Below are 8,604 nucleotides of genomic sequence, written 5' to 3' on the forward strand. Positions count from 1 at the left end.
AATCAATCAGCTGAAGACTTTTAAATGAGACAGATAGAGGACCTTCACTTCTTCAGCTGACCAGCAAAGTGTTTCCTGAGGAGTTCACTGAAGTTGCCAGTTCATTTCCTGAGGAGTTCATCAAACATCTTCATTGAAGTTGCCAGTTTGCTGCCTGCCCTACAGAATTTGGACTCATGCATACTCAGAGCTGCATGAGACAATTTTATAAATCTTATATTCATAGATATCTCTCACTGATTCTGTTTTCTAGAGAACCCTAACTAATACAGTGGCAAAGGAATATATACATTGGCGGAGGGAAGGGTGAATGGTAATAGAGGCCAATTTGCTTATTTCATGTCCTGAAAACAGGATTCCCTCCACACTAGTGTCTCACAGCTACAGCTGCCAATTTGGTAAAATGTCTTTAGGTTTTTGTCTGTATTGATTCCCAATTCTCTGTAACTCAGTAGCAGTATAATCCTGCATTGTAACCAGTTCAGAAATCAACCCTCATATTTATGGCCAACTGATTTTTGACAAGAGTGCCGAGTCCACTTACCTGGGAAAGAATAATGTCCTCAACAAAAAAGTGTTGGGAAAACTAGATAGCCATATGCAAAAGAATGACCATGGACCTCTATCTCACACCATGTACAAAAGTTAACTCAAAATGGATCAGTGACCTAAATATAAGAACCAGAACTGCAAAACTCCTAGAAGAAAACATAGGGAAGCATCTTTAATACCTTGGGTTAGGCAATGGTTTCTTAGACTTGATACCCAAAGCACATGCAAAAAATGAAAAAGTGGCCACATGTGGCTTTATCAAAATTAAAAAACAAAACAAAACAACCTTTTGCATCAAAGTACTTCATAATGAATGTGAAAAGACAACTTACACAATGGGAGAAAATATTTGGAAGCCACATATTCAGAATATATATAGAAATCCTATACCTCAACAATAAAGAGGCAAAAACCTACTTAATGTGCAAAAAACCAAAAGACTTCAATAGACATTTTTTCAAAGAAGATATACAAATGGTCAAAAAGCTCATGAAAATGTGTTTGACTTCATCAGCCATTGGGGAAATGCAAATCAAAACTACAATGAGGCACAATTTCACACCCACTAGAATGGGTGTTTTTTTAAAAAAACAAACAAACAGAAAATTACAAGTGTTGGAAAGGATGTGGAGAGATAGGAAGATTCATTCACTGTTGGTAATAATGTTAAACGATGTAGCCACTGTGGAAGACAATTCGGCAGTTCCTCAGAAAGCTAAGTATAGACTTACCATACGACCCGGCAATCCCACTTCTAGGTATACACCCAAAAAGAATTGAAAGCAGGGCCTCAAACAGAAATTTGCACAACAATGTTCATAGCAGCCTTATTCACAACTGGCAAAAGATGGAAGCAACCCAAGTGTCCATCACCCAATGAACATTTAAGGAAAATGTGTTATAAACTTAAAATGGAATATTATTAAGCCATAAGAAGGAATGAAGTTCTGATACAAGCAACAACATGGATGAAACTTGAAGACATCATGTTTACTGAAATAAACCAGTCACGAAAGGATAAATATTGTATGAACTCTTTGATATGACATAATTAGAATAAGCAAATTCATAGATTCAGAAATAAGGATACAGGTTACCAGGGGCTGGGATGGGAGGAGGGAACGGGGAGTTAATTCTTAATTGGTATGGAGTTTCTGTTTGGTTCAATGGAAAAGTTTTGGTAATAAATGGTGGTGACGGAAACAACATTTTGGATATAATTAACAGCACCGATTTATATATTTCAATGTGATTAAAAGGGGAAATTTTAGGTTGTATATGTTACTCAAACAAAAAAAGAAAACAGGACTGTACAATGCAGACAGTGAACCCTAATGAAAAAAGTGGACTGTAATTAATAGCACAATTATAAAATGTTCTTTCATCAATTAACACACCAATACAAGGTGTTAATGATAGAGTCATGTATGAGAACTCTATTTTACGCATGGTTTTTCTGTAGACCTACAACTTCTTAATAAAAAAACAAATACGTGCCTTTTATATTGTTTTCTCATTTTCCTAGACATACCTTGCAGGTACAAGACAGTTTTGTGTATATGGTCCATTCACTGGTGATTCCTGTACAAAAGGTCTGTTTTGAAAGCCCATAATTACATTGTATCTAATTTACAGTAGCCTGTAGAGAGAAAACACTTGAGCTACAGCTTGAAAGGGATGTACAAGCAGCACTCAGATTCTGAAAGCAGTTAGGATGTTCACCTCCATCCCATGACTTGACCTTAATTTCAGTGGATTTAGCAGTTTCAGAGACCTTCTTGCCTGGTATTTGTTACAAGCATTCAATTGTGAGAAATTCTGCTTCCCTTTTTGTTTTCTTGTCCAAAAGCAATAATAATGTTCCACATCCACTTTCTTCACTCCCCCCCTCATGTCATGGACCTCTTCTGTCATGCTTTCTTCCCCAGACGCCACCCTGCTGTTCTTCTCACGGTCTTCAGTGATCTCCATGTTGATAAACCCAATGGTCGGTTCCCAGCGCTCATCCTACTTGACTTAGCAGCATCAGCACGTTGCTTGCTTCCCCCCACCTCCTTTTATTTCTAAATACTGCAATGGCCCAGAATGGAGACTGTCCTCAAAACTCAGCTTTTTGCTGTCTGTGCTGTCTCCTGGGTGACCTCATACATGGCTTTAAATACCACGTCTTCTAAAAACTCCAAATTTATCTCCAGTCCAGATCTCTTTCCTAAATTAGAGACCCACATTTACAACTGCTTACTCATCATCTCCATTTGCATTTCAGACATCGCAAACTAATATTCATTGCACAACTTCTGGCCTTCTCCTGAAACAGTTGCTCTGACCTCAATCTTCCTGGCAACTCTCTCCTTCAGTTTTGAAGATGAAAAGCTTTGGAGTCATGTCCTTCAACTCTGTCTTCATTCTAAAGACCAAGTAAATTTCTTCAGGAAAGCCTGATGGATCATCGATTATTTCTGGAATGCAAATATTTATGCTACCACCTGAATTCTAGACATCAATGTATTTTACCTGGCTTACTGCATATGTTGTCCACATAAAGTTATCTTAACATAGTGGCCTCAGTGATCTTGTCTTATCAAGATAAATTAGTGGTCTGCTCAAAATCTTCCAACAGCTCTAACTTCCTAAGAATTTTCATAAAAGCCAGCAGGGATCCACCCAATGGTCTTAGCATATTCCTGCTCTTACTAACACTTCCACTTTGCTCTCGCTATCACGCTAGCTTGCTCACTCTCGTTCTCACTCTCTGTTCCAGCTTCTCTGGCCTCCTGACCCCTTGTGAAACATGTCAAACTAGGTCTAAACTCAGGGCCCTTGCACTGGTCACTCCCTTGGCCTGTACTTGTTTTCCCCAGATACCTGCCCAGATACTCATATGAGCTGTGATGTCATCTATTTAAACTTGCAGTAACTCCCACCCATCACAACCACTTCTCTTTGCACTGGTCTTCTTTTTGATATTTATCATCTAACTCTCTCCTCACTTACAGTGGTTATTGTCTATCCTCTTAATATTTATGTTTTATCAGGCAAGGATTTTGGGGTTGGTTTTTTCACTAATAGATTCTCCAGAACCTAGAACAGCACCTAGTATGCATTACAAGCTCAGTAAATATGTACTGAAATAAATAATACATAAAACAAAAACTATTGAACACTGTCTGCCAGGCACTGTTCTTTCCTTGGAATATCTTATTGGGATAATTTAAATTAAATAACATGGATCTATCTCAAAGGGAAGGAAAAATGAAATCATGAATTTTACCAAATATTACAAATCACATTAAATTGAAATAGGACTAACTAAATTTGGAAAGACCAATGACAGTAACACTTAAGGAAGTTGTGAATTTTATCAGTTTTTTTAAGAATTCCTATTTTAGGTAATACTAAGCACTTTATGAAGTAAATGATTTTCTCCTTTAAAAATTATCTATAGTGCCTGGTCTTGTTGGCAAAATTTTCCTAACAAACTCAAAGCATTTTCCAGTAAAAAATATCATCCCTAGGATGGCAATGAAAATCCTGATGCTTATAGAGTTTAAATAATTTGGAAAAATGACATCTGTTAGCCATCAAGGTGCAAGCCATCAGGATAGTTTACACCAGACCTCTTCGTTTCTAATTTAATTCAAAAGCAAAGCAGAGGAACACATTGACGTTGCCATTTTACCAGGGAAGCTCAAGATAATTTAAATTAAGTAGCATGGATATATTTCAAAGGGAAGGAAAAGTGAAATCAAGAATTGTATCAAATATTACAAATCACATTAAATTGAGATGGGACTAACTAAAATTGGAGAGACCAATGACAATAACGCTTAAGGACATTGTGAATTTTATCATTGCTTTTTAAGAATTCCTTTTACACCTTATTCACTTGGTTCCCAGGACCAAGGGCTCAGCTTCCGGCCTCACTAACTGCTTCTTCTCTGCTTGCTTTCCTGGATCCCCCTCTCAGCCCCAGTCCCTGGCCATGCCCCTTCTCTTCTCAAACTATACCCGCCCCCCCCATTGCAGCCTTCCATGGGTGTCACTCACACCCGTGTGAATCCCGAGGACGGCCACTATGGCTTTCCTGGGCCCCAGGCATGACTGCCTCGTGGGTTCCTTTCTCCATAAAACAATTAAAATTTATATTTCATGATTGCATTGCTATAAAGACTGATACACTTGTTCAACCTAAAAGTCTATTTTTTCTTCTGATTTTAAAATAACTTAAAATATTTTTGCAGACTCCTAAAATTAGGTGGGCCCCAGGCTCTGTGCCTTTGGAACCTGAAGGAAAAGTCTGCCCTGATCTGAAAGCCCTCTGCCCCTGGCTGTCCCGCCTGCCCAGCCCCTCTCCTAGGCCTTGCTCTCTGTGCCTTGAACAAATAGTTGTCCTTCGTTCCTTCCCACAGACATCCGTGGGGGTCCGTCCATCGCAGCGTGGCTGGGAAAGGTCTTTATTCCACACTGTGTCCTAAACGCCTCGTTCCCACGCTCACCACAAAACACCTTTATGTTATACTTTAATTTGTTTTGTCCACCTACTATCAGCCTTTCCTTAAACAAGTAATCAAACGGGAACTTCATGGGAAGAGTGAGGCTTGAATTGCAGTCGACAGAAACCAAATACAGGTTGTCCTGTTAGGAAGCCATTGAAGTATCCAGGCCAAAAATATAGAGCATCTGAACTAAGACAGAGGCAGCAGAATCCTGATAGACTCTAACACCGAAATTACCACCCTGTGTTGCAGGCTTTGTTGAAAGGGTTTGGCGCAAATGGGACCCTGCACTATTCTTACTCTGACGCAGGAATTGATCACCCACCCTGCACACTGCTGATTCCTTCCCGGTTTATCTGGAGAGACTTGTGACCCAGGCGGGAAAGCCTGGCTCTCTCCTGAGCATTTTGGTAGAGAACTGCTGCCCTGACATTTGGGTCTTGTCAGAGCCTTTCATCCCTCTTCCTTTCCCTGGTTTTAATTAGCATCAGTGATTCAGGGCTGACTACATTTTTCATCCAAGTTTTTCTTTCAAGTCACTGATCAATAACTCGTTAATGAAGCCAGAAAAAGAGAACGAAGCATTCCTAAATGTCCACTACCACTCCCAAAAGCAAAGAAATAAACAAGCCGAGGGCTGCGTTAAAGAAATCATTCAGCTAGCTAAACCGTGCAGAGGCTGGGAGGCAGCATAACTCATCTAGTGAGGAGAGTGCTAATATCGCTAAATATTAAATTCCACAGCTAATATTTAAAAGAGTGCTTTAATGGGTATTAATATTTGCACTATCCTTTTTTTCAGTGTAACTTTCCTGAAATGCTACAGTGGCTTATTAAAATAGTTGTCAAGCTAGCTTGAGGGCCATTAATTCAGCTTTCTCTAAATAGAGTTCTTCAGAAGACCATGACACTTTGCATCTGCAAAGGAACAGAGCCGTGTGAGATGCTTATCCTTGCTATGCACGCCAGCGCCCCAGAAGGTTCTGCTCTTGTGTGCCAGACGTCAACCAAACCGGGCGAGAACGCGGAGGTCTGGCCGCGCAGTGCAGGGCGCGGCCACTAGGTGGCAGGAGCGCTCCTTGCGCCTCCCGGCCTCCGGGTTGGCTGTAATTAGGTCACTGCAAGTTAAAGTGGAGCTGAGAGATGAATAAAGTAGATTTTCTCCTCTGGAACACGCTGCAGTTTAATTTCATTCTGCCTACATTGTGCGATGAAGGTGGATTTAACTTTTAAAGGCAAAGAGACAAACGTCTTTCAAGGATAAATGAAAAGACTCAGGGAGGGCAGCTGACCTAAAACACAAAAGAAAGGAAGTGCTTTCTGGTTGTTTCCTAATTTTGATGTCCTGGCCATCGTCAGAAATCATTTTCAGAGGTGGAGTGCTGTGTGTGTGTTGTAGCAGGAGGGGGGCGACTTCTGAAGCCTAAGGGGCCAAGCCTGATGGCTGTTGATGTTTAAACATATTCCCGACTGGTGGCATTCAATAAAATAAAGCCAGGATCTCCGTGAAGCTGTTTTTCTAATTTTGTCAGCAGCCAGAAGCATTTTAATCTGAAGGGGAAAATCCACAGCTCATTGCAAATTTCCCCTTCCTGCTACAAAAGAAACCAAGGAGAGAAGTCCGGAGGTGAGAGTTGAAACTGAACTGAATGTGCTCAAGAGGCTGTGTGGGGACGGGGACCCCTCAAAACTGGGCTCTGGCTCCGGGCCTGGAGCAGCGGGCCTGTGTGTCACACTTGGGCAGCTTCATCATCAAAGAGCATCAGATTCACCGTGGTCACCAGTGTGCGGTGTGGTGGGGAAATGGGGAGAGCCCCCACAGGAAATTCAATCTTCTCCCAAGCTGCTGATCATTGCATTGAATCTGCAAGAATCAGTCTTTTTTTTTTTAAGGAAAAAACGCAAATAAGATAAAACCAGACGTGGCATCAATAGTAATGTTTCCTGATTCTAAATTCTTTAGAGTTTGAGAGCCTCCAGCTGATTTGGATTCTGTTTCCTTGACTTACAGGTCATCTCACAGCAAAGCTAACCTCAAAGAGAGAGAGGGGCAATTGGCAGCCTGATAGAATGAGTGAGGAGCTGCAGTGGTAATTGAAGAAACTAACTCCACAAGCAGATGGCTCTGATCTACCAAGATTCTGCAGATAATTCTCGGGCTTTCTGAAGAATGTTCTGGATTGGATGTGAGAGTGCCTTCTCCTGACACCTTGTCAGCATAGCACAGTTGCTGATGTCTTTCTGTTGCCCAAAGATTTGTTCAAACATATTGAAACTGGTAATCCACCTGGCTAGCAATGCCTCCTGTTTGTGCAGTCTGTTTTCCATCTGTAGCCACAGATGATAGGACTATAGACTTTGTGTGCAATTCAGTGTTCTTATGTTTGCCTACGGAATCATAGACAATCTCATTAAACTATGTGCAAACATGGTACATGACTAGATTTCCCCGTTGCTGGAATGGTGGTCTGTGTAGGACTCAACGTTGCAAGTTGAGACACAGAGGGTGGTAGAGAGCAGAGAAGAAGGCGGCAAGGCATACAGAAGAATGAGCAAAAAAGACTCCTGAAATCTTGTTTCAACGGCACTGTGACCGTGTTGTAGATTCTCTTTCCAATCTGCTGACAGACCCTGGTCAGGTATGGGACAAGTAGAACTGGTCTCCTTGATGAGGTGGAAAACAGAAAAGGCAGTCATTGAACTGTAATTTGTAAAGACAGTGGACTAATCCCCAGTGGACATCTTAGAAATCAGACAGATACTTCATCCTGGTTAAGAATTTGGAGATAATTGTTTGAAAAAGATTCTGTTAATCAAGTTGTGTTGAAAAGATGCAGTGTTGCAGTATAGCTAAAAAAAAGAAAATAAATGCACATGCACATACACAGGTTGTCTCTTTTAAGTTTGTACTTTTTTATTAGAAATCCTCTTTTGTTTACATAAAAGTTGTAAGTCCAACCTTTCTTGTTGTTTGTCTTAGAATATAATTGTAAACTGAATTTTCCAAAGAGATACTGTGCTCATCTGTGAACTTTATGATAGTCTATTGAATCTTTTTTAACAAAAAGTCCATAAATCAGGACTGTTTGGAAACAGTGTGAACAGGTCTTGGATGTCATACAGACCAGAACAACCTTTTGCAACTTGAAGACTGTTAAGCCCCAAAAGACTTTGTCAAATCTCCTTCATGTTCAATCTTTTATGATCTTTCAGATTCTAGCCATCAGTTCATGGCTAAGTGTTCTGGGACAAGTAGCAAAATGAATGAAAGCTGCTGCAAAGAAACTTTTTCCCTAGGGATATCTCAGGGAGCTGTTGTTCTGCAACGCCCGGCAAGAGTCAGCACACAATGGGAAATGGTGCGGAAGGACCAAGGTACCCCGCCTGGCTCTGAGCTCCCCCACAGCGGGTAGGCCAGCCCGCTGGATCCGTCGGCAATCAGACGCCCATTCTCCCACTGCGCTCCAGTGTCTTAAGTCCGGGAGAAGAGGAGCCTGGGAACAAATTCTCATGCTCCCTAATGTGCACATCCTGGCCTGGAAATGCCTGGCAAGTA

The sequence above is a fragment of the Choloepus didactylus genome, chromosome 7, assembly GCF_015220235.1.
Source record: "Choloepus didactylus isolate mChoDid1 chromosome 7, mChoDid1.pri, whole genome shotgun sequence".
NCBI classification, from domain to species: domain Eukaryota; kingdom Metazoa; phylum Chordata; class Mammalia; order Pilosa; family Megalonychidae; genus Choloepus; species Choloepus didactylus.